The 20,822-nt window shown below is 49.5% G+C and overlaps 2 long non-coding RNA genes across 5 annotated transcripts in view; one reads left to right on the top strand and one right to left on the bottom strand.

Annotated features, from left to right (window-relative positions):
* Positions 1-20,822, bottom strand: part of LOC134475656 (uncharacterized) — a 63,125-nt gene that overhangs the window by 19,860 nt on the left and 22,443 nt on the right. For 2 of the 4 annotated variants that reach the window (XR_010046830.1, XR_010046831.1), the window contains exons 2-3: positions 7,434-7,528; positions 1,264-3,831 (exon numbers count right to left, since the gene is read on the bottom strand). This is a non-coding gene — a long non-coding RNA (uncharacterized LOC134475656). Of the gene's footprint in view, positions 1-1,263; positions 7,529-20,822 lie in introns of all 4 variants that reach the window. The other 2 variants (XR_010046828.1, XR_010046829.1) reach the window with 1 other exon arrangement.
* LOC106025240 (uncharacterized) lies at positions 11,035-15,491 on the top strand. The gene is made up of 3 exons (XR_001198830.2): positions 11,035-11,257; positions 12,857-13,055; positions 13,170-15,491. It is a non-coding gene; the product is annotated as an uncharacterized LOC106025240 (long non-coding RNA).

The raw sequence follows: 20,822 nt of genomic DNA, 5'->3' as shown, positions 1-20,822 counted from the left end.
TGCCTGCCCAGGACTGTGGCAAACCCAGGGTTGAGTCCCAGTTCTCTTGATTTCCTGGTCCCATGAGCTTGGCCAGGTTACATGGTCCCACCTGCATGCAACACCAGTGGTACATGCACGCCTGGATGTCTGGCCCCACCCAAAGAGACTGTCCCTCGCCACCCAATGGGACAGTCAGTCATATACCACCAGTGGTTCAGAGCCACCTGCCAAGGAGACGTGTGAATTATGGCTCCATTGTGAAGTATTAACATTTCTCCTCTGAAAAGTAAAGATGATCACAAAATCTGCTGCAAGGAGCTGCCGTGAGAAATGAGAGAAACCCCGTGTGCAAAGTGCCGAACACACGGTTTCCATTCATCTCCCTGGGCGACTCTGGCAGCCTACCCTCCTCCCTCCGCCCTCGTATTTTTCAGGTACCTGAAGCCCACATGTAACCCCTCTGGACTCCTGGTAGCCTAGCCGGGGCCAAGTCCACCAACATCAGTTCTCTGTCGTTGGGAGAAAGAGCTCGTTTGCCTTGACAGCTGGTGGAGGAGGATTTGATCAGTGCAGCTTGGAACAGCATGAAGAGTTTGAATCTTCAGTGCTGATCAAAGGGGAGCCCATGGAGAGTTTTATGACAAGTAACTCATTTCGAGAAAGAATGAGAAGCAGGTGTGGGCCTCCTCCCACTCCCCTACCTCCTCACCCTGTCCCTGCCCCAAAACTGAGGAGTGGGGGTGCAAAACCTCCAACCTGTATTGAAGTCAAGCGTCATAGGAAGCACTTTTTCCGTATCAAGCATCGCCTCAGCATTAATGGGTATTGCACTTCATTCCAGCCCCTGAGAAGCACAGGCCAGCAGGCTCCCCCACGCTGACTTGGGGGAAAGTATGGCGTAGGAGGAGCACACCAGCTGGGGGACTTTCAGTGCGGGACCCCGGGGACACTGCCCTCTGCTGCAAGGCCAATCAGAGGGATTTAGTCTAGGAAGGTTTTGAGATTTCAATACGAGTGAGAGTTGAACCCAGATAGCTCTTTATGATGGGCTTGGCACTGTAGGATGTTTAGCATCTCTGCATCGGTGCCCGCATACCAGCAGCACCCCTACTCAGCTGTAGCAACTCAAAACATTTCCAGGCACTGCCAAATGGTGAGTAAAATCAGCCCTGGCTGGAACTCACTCAGCTAGACCTGGGCAAGCTACCTGATGCAGCTCACATGGCCCACTGTGGCCCCCGGAGGCCTGGTCACTTGCTGCCTGCTCACCTGGGCGCTCACCTGGGCACTCATCTCTGCAGCTGGATGTACGGAAGGCTCTGCAATTCCACCAGCTGGCACTGGGTGGTCCACGAGCCCCAGGTGTCTGCTGAGCCCAGTGGCTGTCGCTCTGTGACTCTGTGACTCCAGCCACCTGCACACGGATGAGGCTCCTTCTGGAATCAGCACTGCGTGGTCACCTGGTGAAGTTGGGGATTTTATCTATATGTGTCTCCACCTCTGACCAGGCTTGCTCTCCAGATTTTGGGAAGTAGAGGAGGATGCCATGAAGGAAAGAGAGAGACAAGCAAATGTTACATGAGCAAGACGGCCTATCTCCCTCTGTGGTCACATCACCGTGTTTTCTATAATGACAGTGTACGACTTTGCCAGCATTTTTAAAGCCTTTCCTCGAACTAATTTATCTACTGCTAAAGAGTAGCTGAGCAGTGTTCCCAAATGGGGATTTTTGTTTCTGGCATGAAGCAGTGTTATTTGCAGGGATATATATTTGTTAGCAGATGAGGTCATTCTTATTCCATGCAAATCAAGTGGGCTTGGTAATTAAAAAAATAAATAAAAACAAAAACAGCAGGGAACTGAGCAGCTACTTTTATTTTTTTGTAACCTCACCATGTTTTTGCAAGTAAATAAATAAATGTACTCCCACAGCCGCTCACTCACCACCATCAAATTAACCCATATGTAATTATGAGAATGCAAACATATATAGAGAGACAATATATTGCACACAGTCATATATATTTAATCAAAGCACAGTTGTGCCACATCTTTCTGCAACTTGCTTTTTTGCTGCTTAACATTTCAGCTTCGTTGGTGGATCCCTTCCAAGCCCATGCCTTGGGAACCTCACTATGTAGTGGAACTCCCCACCTCCCTTCTCACCACCTGCGTGACCGTGTACAAGCGAGTGACTTCCTCGTGCCTCTTCTGTGCCATGCGGATAATGACAATGCTGCCTGCTTTATATAGTTGTTGAGAGGACTAAATAAGGTCACATATAAAAAGCATTCAGAACAATGCCTAGCACATAACAAATGCTCAAAAACATGTTAGCTGGGCTTACCCAGATTTACCTTGGTTTTTCTTCTTTGAGCCCTCCAGCAATTCTGCTATATGAATGCACCTTAAATTTATTAAACCTATGTTCTTATAGAAGTGTAAATGTTTACAAAGATGGGTCTCATTAGAGTGACACAATGAAAGCCCTCGTCTGTACATCTTTACACATTCATGCACTCTATAGGCTCCTAAAGGAGAGATCTCCATGTTATTGGATAAGCACATTAAGTGCACATATCTATTGCCAATTTACTTTCCATAAGGTGCCGGTGGTTTACCTTCCTACCAGCCATAAATGCAGGTCTGTTCGTTCATTCCCCGGTTCTAAAGGTTGTCATTCATTTTCACTGGGCAGGCAAAAATAAAAATAATGCCATATTGGTACTGTCACTTAAATGCCGTATATTACTAATGAAGCTGATTATCTTGATATTTTTCCACTGTAATGAGCCATTCATCTGTAGAGTGCAAGGGTGGATGGACTCACACGTGTGTGTGGCCCATCTGCCTATTTTTGCTGTTTCTGATGGATTTAGAGGCCCACGTCCTATGGTGGAGATACTCATTGTTTTCCTGCTAGAATATGCAGTTAGTACTTCCTCCTAGGCCGTCATTTTTGTTCTGGTTTATTTATAGTGTCTTTGACAATAGACTTTTATTCTGTTGTGTTTTTAATTTTTAAGAGGTCCAATCTGCCAATGTTTTCCTGGGCCTTCTGGGTTGGTTGCCAGACTTAGAAAGGCCTCTACCCCAAGACCAACAAACAGACAGATAGATATATAGAGAAACATAATTTTGCATTACTTTTAATTCATTATTTTGGTATTTAGTGCACAAATCTTGAAATCCATCTGAATTTTTATTGTGTGTGGCGTGTCATGTGTATCTAAATCGGTCTCTGCACACATGGATAGATATTTGTTCCAGGTTGCAGTGTCTTTGGCCTGCAGGTGGCTCACCGCAAGACCTAAGAATCTCTTAAGTCAGCCTTGCCCTGGGGAAGCCACTGGGGAGGAAAAAGGGGTGGGGGGCACATATTTGCTGCTCTGCCTTCCCTTCCCGATTATTGCCCCTCGTGGCATGGGTGCGGGTGCAGCTCCTAACCACAGTGCAGAGCAGGGCAGGCAGCTGCGAGGGAGCCCAGAACATACATCACTCGTACACAGCATTACAGGAATGGCCAGGGTCTGAGCTATGGTTGCCCTGGGATTGTGGTAACTTATGTGCCCAGAGAAATCATTTTCCTGGAAGATGCATTTTAGGCAGCATGGGGGCTCAAGTGACCCTTATATCATCTGCTCCCAGGTTCCTGAGGATTTACACCTGCTGGCTTTCCACAATAGAAAGAAATCTAATTACCAGTGGAATAACTTACAGGTAAGGAGACCTCCCACACATGCCCAGCCTGGCTGTAAATCACTCACAGCCTGACATGGAGAAGGAAGCAGGTGCTCTGACCTGGCGTGAGCACAAGCAGGCTTCCAGAGACCCCTGGGCGTTCAGGGCCTAGAAAACAGGAAGAGCATAAGCAGGCTTCACATGCCGAGTTCTACATGCTCCTACTGACCACTAGGATGAGTCTATAGTCCCCAATTTCCCTGTCCACACACATCGGGGTACCCCATGAACCCCACACCTTCGGTTTTCACAGCAACCCTGAAAGCAAGAATCAGTATTCCCATTTTACACGAGTAGAGAAAATAATATCAAAGAATCCAAGTGAAGCCAGTGCTGGGGCACATACTTGCAACCCTGGCATTCTGAGAGGCTGAGGCAGGAGGAACGGAAGTTTGAAACCAGCCTGGGTAACTAATGAGACCTGGTCTCTCAAAACCGACTGGAGACATAGCTCTGTCTGAAAGGTCTGGATCTAATTCCCAGTATCACACACACACACACACACACACACACACACACACACACACAGAGGGAGAGAGAGAGAGAGAGAGAGAGAGAGAGAGAGAGAAGCAGAGGCTTAAGAGAAATCTTTGTTTACAGTGAAATTGGTAGAAAGCTTCAGAACTCAAATTCTACCCTCCTCTTCCAAGCACCAGCCTGTTCCTGAACAACTGTGTCTGCCAGCCTGGACCTCATGGTGGGGACGGGAAGCCGTCTCCAGCCTCACACCAAAGGTCCTTGGGAGGCTCCTGGATTTTTCTGTCCTCTGGCTGTGGTGTGGCCTTCCCTAAGGTCCACACATCCCCAGGATCATCTATGCCAATGCTCCCCATAGCATGAACCATGTCGTGTCATGGCATAGCGTTATTAGGAAGGAAGCAGGCTTGTCTGATGTTGGCAGAGGCCACCAGGGCTGCACCTGGCAGTGGGAAGCACAGCTGTCAGGGCACAGAGGCCAGGTGGTCACCTCCTAACACACAGTGCTCTCTGCCTCTGCGTGTACCCAAGTATTATCCATGCAGCTTTAAAGCATGAATTAAACTGTGGTTTTTATATGACTGGAAGTCTTAATATCAGAGATGAATTCACTTGTCACTGTGGATGTGTGGGTGGTCCATGGTTGGGCTGTTGATGTTTGGATAGATAATAGAATAGAGTGATATTCTATGTACTATTTTATATTGATTTCCTGAGTTCATAATTTTTTTGCCTTCAGTTTAGCAAAATCTTCAACTGTGTTCATCTTCACAAAGTTTTCTTCTATCACCAGTAACTGTCTAAGGATTTAAAAGTAAAATATAATTGCATCCATAGGGAATAAATCAATGTTTTCATTTTTTAAATTCCTTAAACTACAAGTAAAAATTGAAAAAATTAAAAATATTTTAAAATGTGATCTCAGTAAGTTATTTTTCTTCTAAAATATTCCAAATGGACAAAAAATTAAAAAGCAAAACACAAATTATGATTAATAAATGTCAAAATTTTTAATCAAAGCCACTTCACTGAAACTTTTTAACTGAAATTCTTAAAAATTTAATGAAATATGTTATATTTTTGGACAAAACAACCTACAGTTTTAGCATTCAATGCTGATTTGTTGCAAATGTGAAGGATCAGAAAAGTACACTTCACTGTCTTGAGCTGTATATCTAGAAAGTTAAGAGTAATATGAATCTTTCACTGTTGGAAAACATGCTCCCGCATCTCTGGGCAGGCGTTGTGAATGCTGTGTTAATCTTAGCTCCAGAAACAGGAATTGGAACATGAAGAGAAGCAAGAAGATGAACGTTTGGCACAACTGGGAAACAATAATTCGTTACATAAGACTGTTTCAGTCAAGCTTGGAGGAAAGATTTGACAAGTTAATTAATTTGCTTTTTCTCTGGCCCCAGCACCTCTGCTCAAACCCTCCCTGCTTCTGGAAGCAGGGTTTATCTCTGATGCTGCCGGAAATAGGTGTCACAAAGGTCTTCCTTGACCCACGGCCAGGCGTGTGCAGAGGGTTTCCCGGGGCGGAGCCGTCTTTAGGGTTACAGATCATCCCAGTCCTCCAAGAGCCTTATGTCTCAAGTGGCAGAGGGGTCTACATGGCATGTGTGAGTGAGTGTGTGTGTGTGTGTGTGTGTGTGTGTGTAATATATGCAGGGTCCCCTAAAGTATAAAAGCACAAAGTCAAGGTTCGGGGTCCCATAGTGATGCAGGAACACAGGATTTGCAGGGCTCGGGAAGTCCTTGGCCCTCTCAAATTTGATATTTTGCTAAAGGCCTCCAGGGACTCGTCATGTGTGCTACTGGTGCGTATGACTTACACCAGCAGAAGGATACAAAGGGGATCAGCAAGAGAAGAGCACTTGGGGCCAAGTTCAGAGAAATCGGGAACAAGCACCCAAAATTCTTTCTCTTTCATCCCTCACACTGCACAAATAAAAATCAAGACCCAAACAGTCCTCTCCCAGGGACTCAAACAGGACGTCCTTACTTCCCCTGGCAGTGGGGTGTGAGAACACAGATACAGTGTTTATACATGGCAGCCCCTTAGACCTGGCGCCCTGGGTTTTATCAGGAGCATGGAAAGCTGTCACATAGGCACTGTTGGGATAGGTTAGGTACAGTGAGCCACTCTTTAGGGAACAGAGGGGATGTCAAATTCTCAAACACCAGCCAAGGGCTAACCTTGCAAGGAAGGGGCCTAGCTCTCTTCTGCACAGGATACAGAATAAGCCTCTGATTTTACCTCCCCTTTAACTCCCATCCCTGGGCTGGAGGTACAAACCAATTGACCTGAGCAGAACAGAGGTGGGGGGCACCTTCCTACCTCACAGAGATTCCCCCAGATGGTCATGTGCAGTTGGAACCTGCCCCACCGCAAGTACAAACCCCACACCCACTTACCTGCTCTCTCCAGAAGACACCAAAGAACAAGAGTATCATCATGAAACTCTGAGTCAAGCATATCTAAACGATAACTTGCATAAGAACATCATGAGTAGTTGGGCTGTCTTTAAGATAGAAGTGAATTCAGAATGCTTTTTAGCTACAGAGGAAATGAAGGGCTAGGCGGAGATCAGTTATTATTATTGTTCCTCAGATGGTTTAGAAATCTCATGATGCATTTATAAATACATATACATTCTCACATGGACCCAAAATACATAATAAATATTTTAATTTCTAAAACGTTACCATCTGGGGAGTGGTAAGGTGTTCTTTCCAACTATGAGCACATGGGAGATGGGACTCTGAGTTATCATCAAAACTAAAAACTGTTATTAAGTCACAAAGAAATGTGTGATCATCTCTACTGGAGTGACATCATGTTAATATTAGTTTATGGAGACAATTCAAAGACCATTCAGAGACCATTCTGTTTTTCTCATAAAAGTTCTTGTTTTTGTGAATCAATTTGACTTCGTGAAGCCACTCAATTTTTACCAGTCTACACGTCATTCTTTAAATTTTAGGTGAATAACATTGTTTTATTTATAGTATCTTTATTTTGGCAGTCATGTGCTATTTATAACTAATACGAGCTTTCTATTCATAATACAGATGCAAATGGTATTAATCCTCAAAGCTAGGATTTGAGACAAGTTAAATAGGGTTATTAATCAATGATAGTGTGAGTGTGTGTTACAAAAGTGAGACAAAAGTCATCAAAGAGGTAAATGAAAGCTCTGGCTGGCAATAAACGTAGTCTAAATACCTACCAGACCCCAAGTTCCATTTGCCCCAGCCACAGGAGACCAGGTGTGACCAGAGTGACAGGTGTGAGGGGAGATCTTTATCCTCAGGGAATGTCCACCTGGAAAACAACACACAAATACCCAGTTACTGGTAAAGTTTTGAGAGTGGTGCCTGCAGGGGGCATACGGTCAGCCGAACTAGGGAAGGGCCCAAGTTTAAGGCAGCAGATGTAAAGCTATGAGTTACACCTTGGAAATGCTTCCTAGACTTCAGGCTACAATCAAGACTCCAAATGTAGCCACTGAGTGTCTCTATAGACAGACACAGGGGAGTCTGGATTTTACAGAAAAGAGAAGGTGGTGTGACACTGGAGGCCAAGAGCAGAGTAATGTGACCACCAGCCAAGGAATGTCAGCAATCACCAGAAGCAGGAAGAAGCTGGCGATAGTGCTCTCCAGGAGCCCCCAGAATGCACAACTCTGCTGACACCTTACACGAGGCCCCTAAGAGTTAGCTCAGATTCCTGACACCCAGAACTGGAACAGAATCAACTGCTGCTATTTTGAGCAGAATGTGTGGCAGTAGCCACAGAAAACGAACACAGCCCCCAGTGCTGGAAGAAGTTACAGGTATAGGGAGCCACAGTCACTGGGGAACAATGCCAGCGCCCCTAGAAGGCCTGCGGGCTTCGAGCTGAGGCCTCCTAAATGCAGAGCTTGAGAAAGCCCAATGCGGCTTGGCTGAGCACAACGCAAGGAAGGTGCAGAGGCCAAGCCAGGGAACTCTGCCAAGAGGTTCCCGGGGCTGCTCAGGTGTGCAGGGGTGAGTGCCAGGCCCCAGGGATTAGCAGTGGGAAGGAGAGAGGACCGGCACAAAAGAAATTTCAAAGGCAAAATTGATCGGGCTTAGTGAAAGCCTGGACAGAGCAGATGAAGGAGAAATGTCTTCCAGCTGTTAGAGCAGGCCCTGGCAGCAACAGGGTGGGCCGGGGGAGTTGGGGTAAAGGGGAAACATTTCTAAGTGTTTCTAACAATAGCAGGGGTGTGTGGATTGTCCCTGAGCTCCAAATCGGAATCGAGCTGCTCTGAGTCAAGCAAACAGCTTGTGGATCACACTGCAGGCTGGAAGAAAATGCGATTATCAGGGTTCCCAGCATAGGACACAAGAATCCTTCCAGCCAGCTTCAGATCCCCGCTTCTTAGCCTGAGGCCTCCAGAGGCCTTGATTTCTCCATGTGGAGCTGGGCAGGAGAATAGAGTGGAAGAGGAAGAAAGAAGTAGGGGGTGAAGGGAAAAGAAGGGGAGACAATGGCACAGCTCAAACACACAGAAATATGTGCCAGCTGCCACCTGGTGGGGGCACTGACCGGGATCGCAGGGAGCCCATGGAAGGAGCCTGGTTTCTTTTACAGCCTGATTTCCACTTGGTACTGCTTCCATCCCAAAGGATCTGAGAATAAACGACCTTCTGGCCAGAAAAGCAAGTGGATTCCAGAGGGCTGGGAGAATGCAAAGCAAGGAGTGAGCAGGAACTGGATTTTAGAGCAATGTCTGAGGCACCCAGGGCAGGGAACGGGGATCAGAGTCCTAGAAAGAGCAACAGTCAAGCCTAGAGACAGATCTACAGGCGTTTCAGATGCGAGAGGGAGCATGTGTACAGTAACCAAGCTCTGCCCCACACTCTGTGTTCTGAGTCCCTTTCAGGGGTGACTGAGCACCCTGAGGAAGCCTGCAGGAGGCCACCACCTGCTGTGCCCAGTTGTTCTCTGCCCACAGCTCTGCAGCCTCTTCTGTACAGAGTCTGTCGGTGCTCATTTTGGCTTGGTAAAGCAAGGGGGTGGGGAGAGCAGGGGAGGCCTGAGTTTATCTTTAATTACTTCTTGTGCAACTCCTGTAGGCAGGCACCTATTAGCTGCTTCAAAGAATCAGTGAATAAGACAGACCCTGCTCCAACCCCAGGGTGCTTATAAACATTCTCCAAAAAGCCTTGAAAATAGCCCCAGTAGAAGCTTGAATCAGAACCAAATCTCCGCGTTTCAAAATGATTGAATTGGCAAACAAGCAAATGTTCTCTGGACCCAACTAGGATTGTGTTCTGTTTGATTCCCTCTCCCCTCCAGGCTTCCAGCAACCTGCAGACACACTCATGTGGCCTGTCTTTCAAGCGATTCCCTGAGGAATTTGCTGAGCTGAAAACCCAACATTATCACCCCTTTTCCCTTGTCTGGCCCCTTTGTGTGTCCACTGGCTCATTCCACAACCCTTTATTGGTGCCTGGTGTGGACAAAGAGTGTGACATTGCCTGAAATGGGGACAGCCAGTCCATAGGGGACACCACATAGGTTGGCTCTTCCTCATAGGTTGGTGGATAGGACAGACACAGCAGCACAGATGGGACTGGAAAACAGCAGAGCCCCAAAATAAAAAGTCTAAGACCCCCTAAAGCCTTGCCCCACACTCTGACCAATTCAATCATAGAGAACCTGCCACACCAAGAGTCACAGCTGGGCAGCTCCATGTGACCAAGTGCATCACCCAGCACCTCCATAATCTCACTTGTGTTCCATAGTGACCGCACAAAGTACACGATTCACCCCCACTTTGCAGACAAACAAATAGAGGCAAAGAAATGACGGGATTTGTCCCAAGTTCCCTAACTGGTGGGTTGCCAAGCAGAGGCCTGAGCCCAGGTCTTGGGGTTATAGCTTTAGAACCCCACACTACATGACTTCTTTGTTCCTTGTATCTTGTCCTCCCCATCCCTCAAAATCACACACACACACACACACACCAGCTCAAAAAATAATAATAATAATTAAGCTAAATGAAAACCAGAAATGTCTCTGCTCCACGCCAGGACCTGGCAGCGGGCAGCAGGCAATTCTCCGGAGGACACTTAGTGATTTCCAGGGGAAACCTGACCACTGCCAGCGTCCAGACAGCACCGTGGTTTCAATTAGGAATCTGAAGGCTCTGGTTTCTGAGGTGAGGACACAAAAGAGGGGGGCCCAGAGGGGAGGCTGACCTCTCTCAGAACCCCCTCTGTTCCCGGCTAATATGTCAATAGCCTCTTAAATGGAACGTTATGTGTCTGGGGGTTTATTGTCAGGCCCGTCCCTTCTGGGTAGGGTTTAGTTCTTCTTCTTCTTTTTTTTTAATCTAAAGTTGATTGCCTCTCTCATTATCAAAGCCAATACCCATCTGTTTCCACTTTCTGAAGGGCTGCAGCGCGGAATGGAGTGGAAATATGTTTTTACTTGAGGTTTTAGGATTCCCCCTCCTCCTCCCTTGTTGAGGGTTGTTCAAATTCTAATGTTGTCACTGCAATATGATCTACTCGTGGTGGGTGGCCCGGCTGCGCCATTTGAAACTAATTGACGGCTTCATCTGAGACTATCGTCACTTTAAATTAATTAACCAGAGCTTACCAAAGATTATAGGATGGGGCAGGAGGAGGCATAGGAGCTGGGGTGGGGGACCCCAAGCTTCGCTGGATTCTGTCTTTGGGCACACGGGGCTGTTTTACTTTCTTTCCATCACCTTTTGAAAGTAAAATAACAACCAATTCAGAACCTCATTTTTTTTTTTTATTTAAGGAGAAGAAGGAAAAAAACAGAAAAAGGGTACAAGTAATACAAAATTTAAAAAATAAACAGTAAGAAATCACTAGTTAATAGATTACATATTCTCATCTTAGAAATAGTTGTTCAAGTTACATTACTGAAGCATATAAAGTGGACTTTCAAACAGTGAGAGTGCAAAGGTTTCTTCTTAGGGAAGATAAGAATTCTGTGTTAGTTTTCACAAAGCCAAGCCAAGCCGAGCCAAGGTTGCTACCGGGAAGACAGGTGAGGAGACCTGCTGCTGACAGGTGGGGACATGTGGGTCCTGAAATGGGTGCTAAGGACACGGTGGAGCAGGCAGGCATCAAGTGGCTTGCCCCTGACCACATGGCTACGAAAGGATGGAGCAAAAGCCAGGCGTGTGCAACCTGCCTATCATCCAGCACTCTGGCAGGCTGAGACAGGAAGATCTCAAGTTTGAGTCCAGGCTGGGCAATTTAGGGATCTAATGATGCAGAAGCTAGTGGCGGCCCACCCTCTCAGGAGTTCTGGGCCCTTGATGCAGCCTAAATGTGAGTGTCAAAATTATCAGGCTGACTTGGGAAGCCTGAGACATGCAGTGTTCAGGCAGCAGCAGATTATAATCTCTGCTCTCTGTGCTAACAAAGGCCTAAAAGTAATTCGAAAGTCCTTAACTGCTGTGTGCCCAGGCCCAAACACACAAGATTTACGTGTTGCTCCCCAAATCTTCTCCTCAAATCTCAGGGTTAGGAGGAAGAGACCTCAGGCACAAAGGTGGGTTGCTGAGCCAAATTAGAACGTGGACATCTATTCTAGAATTTTATAGCACACCCTAACAGCGGACAGGAACACTCACTGGGTGGTAGGTGCCCTTCCAAGACTTTCAGTGAATTCATTCTAGGGCCAACACTAAGAGGTCTGTGATTACCCTGTTTGACAGCTGAGGAATCTGCAGTTAGCTCAAGGAAGCAGACCAGGCATGAAGGCACACTCCTGTAATCCCAGCACTCAGATGGCTGAGGCAGGAGGATGGCTGTGAGTTTGAGGCCCGCCTGAACTACAGACATTCCTCACTTAACAACCAAGTTCCATGCATGCAATTAGGTCATTAAATGAGTTGGTCCCTCAACAAGGAATTGTTTATAGAGGAAGTCCTGGACCTATGAACATTCCAGTTACGAACTTTCACAGGTATAATATATAAGACACTTTTTTGGCTTACAAACAAATTCGATTTACAAATAATTCTCTCTTACTGTAGTAGTCACATTATGAGAACAAAGAAACCATGAGAGGAAACTCCAACTTGATGACTTCGCTTTTATTTGCATAATTCTTACATGCAGCACTGTAATATATAACAGAACATAAAACTACAGCCTTGTACAGTTTGGTACAATCAGCAAAAATTACACTGTTGTGTAAACAAGGCCTACTGTACAAAAGACAGTGAGGCTCTATTGATAAGATGTACAAAAAAAAAAAATGAATCATAAGTCCAAGGGGCAGGTCACAGTTCTGAACAGACATTAAAAGGTAGGTTGTTAAAGGAGGAATATCTGTCCATAGCAAAACTGTCTCGAAAAACAAATTTTAAAAGATCAGGGGTTCATCATCTTGTTCAACCAGGATTCAAACCCAGACAGGGCACAAAATCAGATGCTCTCTATCCTGCCCCAGCCTCCTGAGCAAGGGGTTTCAGCCTGGGCTCGAACCTCTTGGTGATGGGGCGCTCACAACCTCTGAAGGAGATGCTTCCTTGTTACACTGAGATGGTATCTTCCTGCATGCTGTTTCCCCATCCTTCTGGGCCCGACTATAGCTTCCCAGAACAAAGTTTGACTTGTTTTCTCAAACTGACAGCAGGGCCTGAGGTGCCATGTTCCCCGTGAGCACCCCCGACCCCCCGCCCGAGCAAGCAAGGACCCGGCTTGGGAGCGGCCTGCGTCCAGCTGCATCACGGGGACACATCCACTTGCCCGTTCACAGCCAGCCTGCAGCTGCTTCTTTGTGACAGAGTCAAGGGTTCTTGTCAGAAACCATGTGGCCTGCAAGACTTACGGTATTTAGCCCTTTACAAGAAATATTTGCTGACCCTTTCCACATGACCAGTGTTTCCCTTATGAAAAGCTCTGCTCTGTCCTCCCTCGCTGCCTTCCGACCTCCTCCTCGACAGCAGGATGTCCCAGGCTCCGCACCAGCCCCATCAACCAGCCCCAGCATCCTGAGATCCCACTCCTGAGCCTCACCCACCAAACACCCTGTGAGAGGACTACGCCCCAGGAGGGACCCCCAGGAGGACTCCAGTTCTCCTCACGGAGCCCAGCTTCCCCCCACGTTTTTCAAGGCCCCAAAGCCCTCTGTGTTCCTCCTCTCCTTCCTTCCTATTCTCCTCTACCCTCAGCCTCCCCGGGAGCGCTGTGCTTAGTAATTGATCCCAACTGCTGCAGGAAATATATGCACAGGACCCTCAAGACCTCCTATGATCTCCAGGCCTGTGCCTCTAGGGACAAGGCAGACTTCAGTGGGGCCTCCTTCAAGCCAGTGGGGTCTTTAAGACCTGGCTGTCCCCTTAGGCAAGGTGGTGACCCAAGACTAAAGAGAGTTCCTGACCACCACCTCCCAGGCCTGCCTGTACAGCACATCTGCTTCCCCTCGGGGTCCAGGGGACCCTCCTGTGAGATGAGAACCATGCAGCCCAGTCAAATCTAAAATTTTAATTTAAATTTACATAGCCACACATAGCTAGCGGCTGCTGTATTAGATAGTACAGAATCTACCTGAGGCACGAATCAGAGTCCTAAGTGTCCACTCTTGGTGAGCCCTTTCAACTCTTTCGGCCTGATTGAAAGTTTTGCTGTAGAGAAGTCACCTTTGGGGCTATTCTGAGTCACTGATTCCGTATGGCTCACTGAAAGGAGCAGTTAATTTACAAGCCCCAGAGAAAGGGGCGCTGCAGGTCCCTGAGATCCTAGAAGGAAAACAAAGAGCAAGTTGCAGCCAATTGGAGACCAAAGAACTGCTCTGCCAACCTGGGGCCCCGCTGGCCTCCGGGAGGTGATGGGTGCCATCAGCTTGCACCGGTACATCTGGGGCTTGATAAGCCAAGGAAGCACCTTGCCAGCAGGCTGGGGAGGATTACTTGAGCTTTGGGGAGCCCCGGTAAGAGACACAGAGCCGTGGACCAAGTGGTTTCACTTGGTCTTTTTTTCAGCTGCTTCGCTGTAGTCCTTCTGTTTAGCTGCTCCTCTGACCCCAGCCCCTGTATACCTTCGAGCCCTCAGCCACTATTCCCACACACGCCCCAGCCCTCGTGGACGTCTACATTTATACCAAAATTACAGTAGCGGCCTTGCACCAGCGACAGCCTTGGTTATATCTGTTACTCACCCTGGCCAGCACTGACCCTGGCTACAGAATTTATTTACACTGGGGCACTAGGAGACACAGCTAATGCTGGAGGTCTGCTGACACAGAACCCACTGCCTCCCAGACCTGCTTCCTTCAGAGCCCAGGCCGAAGTACCGCCATCGCAGGCTTTTATGTTTCCCTACACAGGGCCTGGGGCTTCAGCAGCTTCCTAGCTTTCTGGGAAGAAAGAGAGGTTGCCCAGGATTCCTCGAGAGGCTCCCGTAAAGTCCATGATTGATGTCACCGGAAGACCAGGGCTGAGCAGGCAGGGTCCCAGCTCCATCCACACGGGCTCCTCTAAGTAGGAGAGAGCTCCATGCATGTCTCCTAGAACTGCCCGACGGCGGCCCTGTGAAAGAGGCCAGCTCCCACTGCTAGTCCTTGCCCTGTCACTCTCGCCAGTGTCACCTCCATGAAATCTCTGCCACATCTCATTCTACCCTGTGGCCTGCTCTTTGCAGGCCTTGAAGTGACATAGAAAGGGACAGAGAACTCTCTTCGCCCCTAAGATTAGACACTATGCATCACTGCCTGACAATGGCCATCCCTGTCTGTTTGAACCTGAGAAGCAGTCAGGGCAAGGAGAAAAAGGGGCAGGTGCCCGGGAGCAGGGCCTCGGAAAGATGCATCTTCTCAGTACAATAGCCTCCACACTCTGTTCTGAGGGAGACCCCCAAAGTCACAGCAGTGTAAATGCTGGAACCTCAGCATCTCTAAGAGAAAGCTCAGGCCTTCCTGGCACAGTCTGTGTCAAGCCTGTGACCCTGAAGCGATAATAGAAGTGACAGGCATGGAGAGCAGGACCCAGGGGAGATCACAGAGCAGGCGGTCGCTAGGGAAAGGGGAGCTGTGAATCCACCAATGCCTCCCGGAATCCAGAGACATCAACATTGGATGGTTCTTTGTGCAATGCCTTGTAGGAGTTACCAGCATCTTAGCACCCCAAACCCTAGTTATGAACACCAAAACTACCTCCAGACACCACCAGATAGGCCCCGAGGGGTAAAACCATCCCAGCTGAGAACTGCTGCTTGAACTCAATCCCACTTCAATGGAATAAAATGAATTTGTGATGTGGACTCTCTCTCTCTGTGTGTCTCTCTCTCTGTCTCTCTCTCTGTCTCTCTCTGTCTCTCTCTCTCTCTCTCTCTCTCTCTCTCTCTCTGTCTCTCTCTCTCTCTCTCTCTCTCTCTCTCTCTCTCTCTCTCTCTCTCTCTCTCTCTCTCTCGACCAATGCCCGTGCAGTAAATGCTGTTTTCACACCTTACTGGGTGTTTGCTAATCTGAAAGTCTAAGGCTGCTCTCCCCAGCCCAGACCGGGCGGTCCCCAGTCCTTCCATGAACTTCAGCTCCTTCTCTCTGGGTCCAGCTCCATCTGATCAGGTCCGACTGGCCTGGCAGCTGGCCCGGCCCAGCCCAGCCCAGCAAAGCACAGCACAGCATAGCACAGCACAATTACAGAATCTTCAGCATCTCGTTAATTCCCACCAGGGGTTTCCGGTGTGGATCAATAAAGCAGCTCTGCTTCCTTTCAGCACATTTAAAGGGAACTTATCCAGAGAAGGATCACATTTGCTGCCCACCAAGCATTCTCCTTGATTTATTCACCCATTCAACAAATAGCTTTGGAGTTCCCACTGGACTACAGATAGCAGGCTAGGAGGTAGGACGGAGCTATGACGCTGAAAGCTGTGGCCATGCCCTGGCCAGTGGGTAAATTCAAGGCCACTGGGGCTGGCGGCTGCCCACCGTGTGTGAGCTATATGAACTCGGGTGCGGTTTTGTCCTCCCAAAGGTACAATTCGATTCTTCCTGTGTAAGATGGAGATAATGACAGTGCCCTCCTCCAAGAGAGATGGGAATTAGACAGCGGGAGACAGAAAGATACTGGCGTCATGTCATGCCCAGAGAACAAGCTCAGTGTGCTGAGGCACTGTCTATGTTATTATTCAGCACAGCACCGTCCAGTGGGAGAAGCAGACACTTCTTATGCAATACCATAAAACATGTAAGTGGCCTGAAAACAGATGCACATTCGGGAGGATGGGGCTGTGGCTCAGGGATGCCTCTGCAGGGGAAATTCTACCTGAATTCAGACCCAAAGCTTAAGCAGGGGTGGTCGGGACAGTACTGAGGGTCTGGAAGGTGAGTGCTAAGGCACCAGAGCACTAGGAGGGAGCTGAGAGCACCCCGTGTGACTGTAGCAGAGATGCTGGACAGACAGACTGGGCCCAGCCCAATCTGTCCTACAAGCCACATCGAGGGGTCTGACTTGACCGAGTAGCAAGCCAGTGAGAGCCTTAAGAGTGTGTGATCCAATTTGATTTAGAAGTTCACTGGCTAGAGAGGAGAGAAAGGATTGGGGGAGGGCAAAGGTGGCTGCTGCTGCAATCTCCAGAGAGAGGTGACAGTGGCCTGGCCTGAGGAGTGACGGAGGAGGAGGAAGCATGATCAGCACAGTCCTGGGTACCCATGGATGACCAGCAATATCTGGAGGACAGGTGAGAGGGATGGGACAGCCAATCACCTAGAGCTCAGAGGGCTTCCTGCAAATTTCTGTAGCACCCACTCTGGGGCATCTGTGCCCTCAAAGATGAGCCATGTTCTAGGACACTTCAGGAAACTGAGGGGAAACAAACTTTAAAAACACCCTCCCCCTACACAGTATGCCCATGGGCAAGCCCAACTGTGCCAGGTGGATGAATGTCAGGACAGAAACCCCTGGGGGGTTCCTGGGATGCCATCTGTACCCAGGCTGGAGAAGTTAGGTGCAGAATCTGGACAGGCAAGAGCTGGAGGGGGCCAGGCCAAAGCCCCACCACTAGCACTGATGACAAATGAGCTCAGGCAGGCAGAGCACAGGAGTGCAAGGTGTGCTGCCCGTGTCAGGAGGTTCCGGGATGGAATCAAAGTGCAGGAGGCCAGTTCAGAGCTTACAGCAGATACTGGGGGGCAACTATGAAAAAGGCCAAAATCTTTTACATTTGAATTTTAATTGCATCATTCCTTCTCATAAAAATAAGAACATTAAAGAAGGTTAATCTTCCTGAGCACCAACCTCAGTTCTAGTCCTTTCTCACCTCTTCCTGGAGGCACCCACTCACCAGGCTCCTGAGTGTGCTCCAAAGCCCTTTGTCTACTAATTTGATGGGCACATATGTGTGCCCACAGGAAGTGCATAATGGTGTTATTTTGCCGGGAGTTTTCTTTGCTTGCTTATTGTTGCTGCAGGGAATAAATGAGTCCGCCACTGAAATTTGCTTTTTCATTTCACACAATGTCCAGAGATGAAACCCATCTTTGCTAATGGCAGCATGCTGGGATGTACTATAATACCATGGCTACTTTTGCCATTCCCACATCAGGGACACTTGGAATAACAGATACAAAAGTATCCGGAAGTCTTGAGCTGGAAGCTAGGAGGGGCCTGGAAGCTAGAGGAGACTCGGGCAAATCTCCAGCCTCCACATCGAGGGGCCACATTTTTGGGAGCAGGGAAAGCAGATCATTGAAAAGGGTTGCACTGGAGGAGGACCTCTGGTCCTGTCCATTTCTGGCTTGACCAATAGCACGCATGGAGGAGGTGAGGGAAAGTCCTCACCTTGGGGTACAGTGGCGACGCATGCTGGGGCTGAACCTGGTTGCTGAGATCCAGCAGAGACCTCAGGGAACATGGGGGTGCATGGGAGGGCTGAGAGCTCATGGAAAGCCTTCATGGGCTATGGTGGGCTCCTTGCCCACTAGCACACACTCCTCTCGTCTATTGTTCAGTGCGGCTCCTGTGCTGGGCCCTCTTCTGGAGTGTGCATGGCTCAACTCTGGCTGGCTCTTCAGGCGTGCAGCAGTAAGAGCTGGTGCAGGTGAGGGACACTGGGGTAGGGACCTGAGGATGGCGTTCCAGGAAGGCAGGTGGGTGCTCACCACCTCACCTCCAAAGACTCCACACTGAAGTTCCACAGCATGTTCAAACCGTCACCTTTGCCCTCTTTTTCCAAACTGTATCTTCTGCTGACCCCACCAACCTGAAATGCCATCCCTCAGCAGGAGAAAGGGACTCAGGATCGCAGTACAGCTAGCCAGGCAGCACCACGGCTACCACAGGGCTAGAAAATCCCTGGACTAGGTGGCTGCTTCCTCTCCAGTCCAGGCCCTGGCTTTGATCTTCACTGTGGGGCAGAGACATGGGACTCAACCTATTGAGGGCACATTTGCTCCGTGACTGGCCATGCCCTGCCTCCCTCACTCCCAGGGGTGTACCAGGCCCAATGTGAGGTGCACATGTGCTGTTCAGGGTAAGATGTGCCTCATCCTTACTGCAAGCATCACAGGTCACCACACTAAGCCTCAATTTTACCATCCACAAAATGGGAACAATAACAGTCCCTGTATCACAGACTATTGGAAATACTGATGTATATGCTGCAGGAGGCACCAATAAAAAGGAGGTGCTAATAATCACAGTGGAAATGATTATCTACAGTGAGGATTATCAGCATTGGCATCTGCACTGTGCTCCTCTTGTTTCAGGGAAGCCCCAGCTTCCTGAAGACTGAAGCTCAACCGCCCTGACCAAGGATCCAGGTTCACTGACAGCTTGTCTGTTGGGGCTGCAGGCACCCCAACCTCTCCTCAGACCTTTATTTCTGTCTTTCCAAAGTCACCCAAGCCTGGTGACGTTGGCCCAGTGGCAGATTAAGCTCAACCGAACTCATTCTCTATCCTGCACCCCAGGAGAGGGAATGGGAGGAAGTGTATGGGTACAAAGTCCCAGCTGAAGCCTTTGCACAACCAAGGAGGTGACCATCTGCAGGCAGGGGCCTGCAGGTGGGAGTCCCAGGGAAGCCACAGGACAGAGGACAAAACCTGCGGCCCCACATTAGTAAGCTGATTTTAGGTCTGTAGTCCGGAGCCTGCTCTTTGCACCCCACCTTGGATTCCACCTCCCTGAGTCCTCACACCTGCACTCGGGGTACAGTTTTGTTCCTCCAGTAAAGCTCGCTTCAGAGCTCTCCCCTCCTCTCAGCAGGTAGAGGATTCCTGAAACCCTCCAGGTGGTCCCATCATCCTGCGGGGCATGGAATCTCAGATCAGCGCTCAGGCCACGCCCCAGTCCCACCCCTTCCCCTAGCAGCTGGGGAAACTGAGCCCAACCCGGCAAGGGCCCCCAGGCCTCTGGCTCTCATCTTCCAAGCAAAATAAACTTGCTCCGCATTCCAGCACTATCGCTCAGCCTGCGGACATCTGCTAAGTGGAAGCACTTGTGGCCTTGCCCTTGATGGGAATCATCTGAGCCGACTCTGTGACTGACATGAGCTCTAACCACGATGAAACCCTCCGCCACTCCCTGGAAAGCTGGCTAGGCCATTTGCCGCCAGCCACCTAACAACTGCAAGGAAAATGAAGCGGCCCCGGGCGACCCCTCCTGGCCTGGCTCTCCACCCCGGCGTGATCTCTGAGGTCCACACTGCGACTCCCAACTGGAAGGGCCCGCCCTGCCGGCGCAGCGCCGCCTTTGCTCGGTTGCACAGCGCCGCCTGCCGGCCAACCCACGAGACTGCCCTGCCCAGTCCAGCCGGGTCCCCGCATCCTCAGGCGCCAGAGCCCGGACCGCGACCCTTCCCCTCCCTAGGTCCGATCAGCACAGCCGTCTGCGCCAAGGGGTCTCGACCCGACCGCCAACGTGGAACCTAGGGGCTAGGACATGCTGGCCACCTTTGTGCGCACCACTGCGATCATACATAGAGGGAGGTCCCCATCCGCTGCTGAGGGCCATAAGCCATTGAGGTATCATCTTGGTGGGGCCTCTCTTCCTTCCCCCAGTGCACAGCGGGCCCCACTCCAGCACTGACTTGGACTCTGATCAGCTCAGCCAGCCCTGAGCTTGTGTGACGTGGGACAATTCACCCCCGTCTCAGGACTATTCTCACCCTGCAAGAGATGGAGGATCTGTTTGGAATTGACACTTTTCCACGGCAGGTCTCTCCAGAATCTGGGAAGTACACCCCATGGCTTGTCTCCATTGATCCCCAATATGGAAGTGTGGTCACACACACACACACTCACTCCTGCCCCTCCTCTGGCCAGCCTCAGTCAAAAGCACCACTCTTTGCCAATCCACACGCTATCACCCAGAGCCAGGAGGCCAGGACAGACTTCTCCTCATGTCCCGAGAGAGCACCTCCTTTCCTTTGTATCTGCTGACTCCTCGCCTCAGAGCCATTTGGATGAAGGGCCCGGTCCTTACCCTAGCAGGAGGTGATGTGCCCCACTCCGCATCCTGTCCCACTCCACCTTAGACCTGAGAGTCCTTCAGCAAGCAAGGCCTATGACTTCCCGTACTGCACCTCACTTCCAGGGCCCCTGTGCAGAGGCCACCTCTCCCCACCCCGTAGACTCGCTGTCATCCAGCAGCTTCCAC

Source organism: Cavia porcellus, unplaced genomic scaffold (assembly GCF_034190915.1).
Source record: "Cavia porcellus strain 051 isolate PalLab524CR breed Dunkin Hartley unplaced genomic scaffold, mCavPor4.1 scaffold_4, whole genome shotgun sequence".
Classification (NCBI taxonomy): domain Eukaryota; kingdom Metazoa; phylum Chordata; class Mammalia; order Rodentia; family Caviidae; genus Cavia; species Cavia porcellus.
Note: the sequence above shows the minus strand (reverse complement) of the source record. Positions and strands in the feature narration are given on the sequence as shown.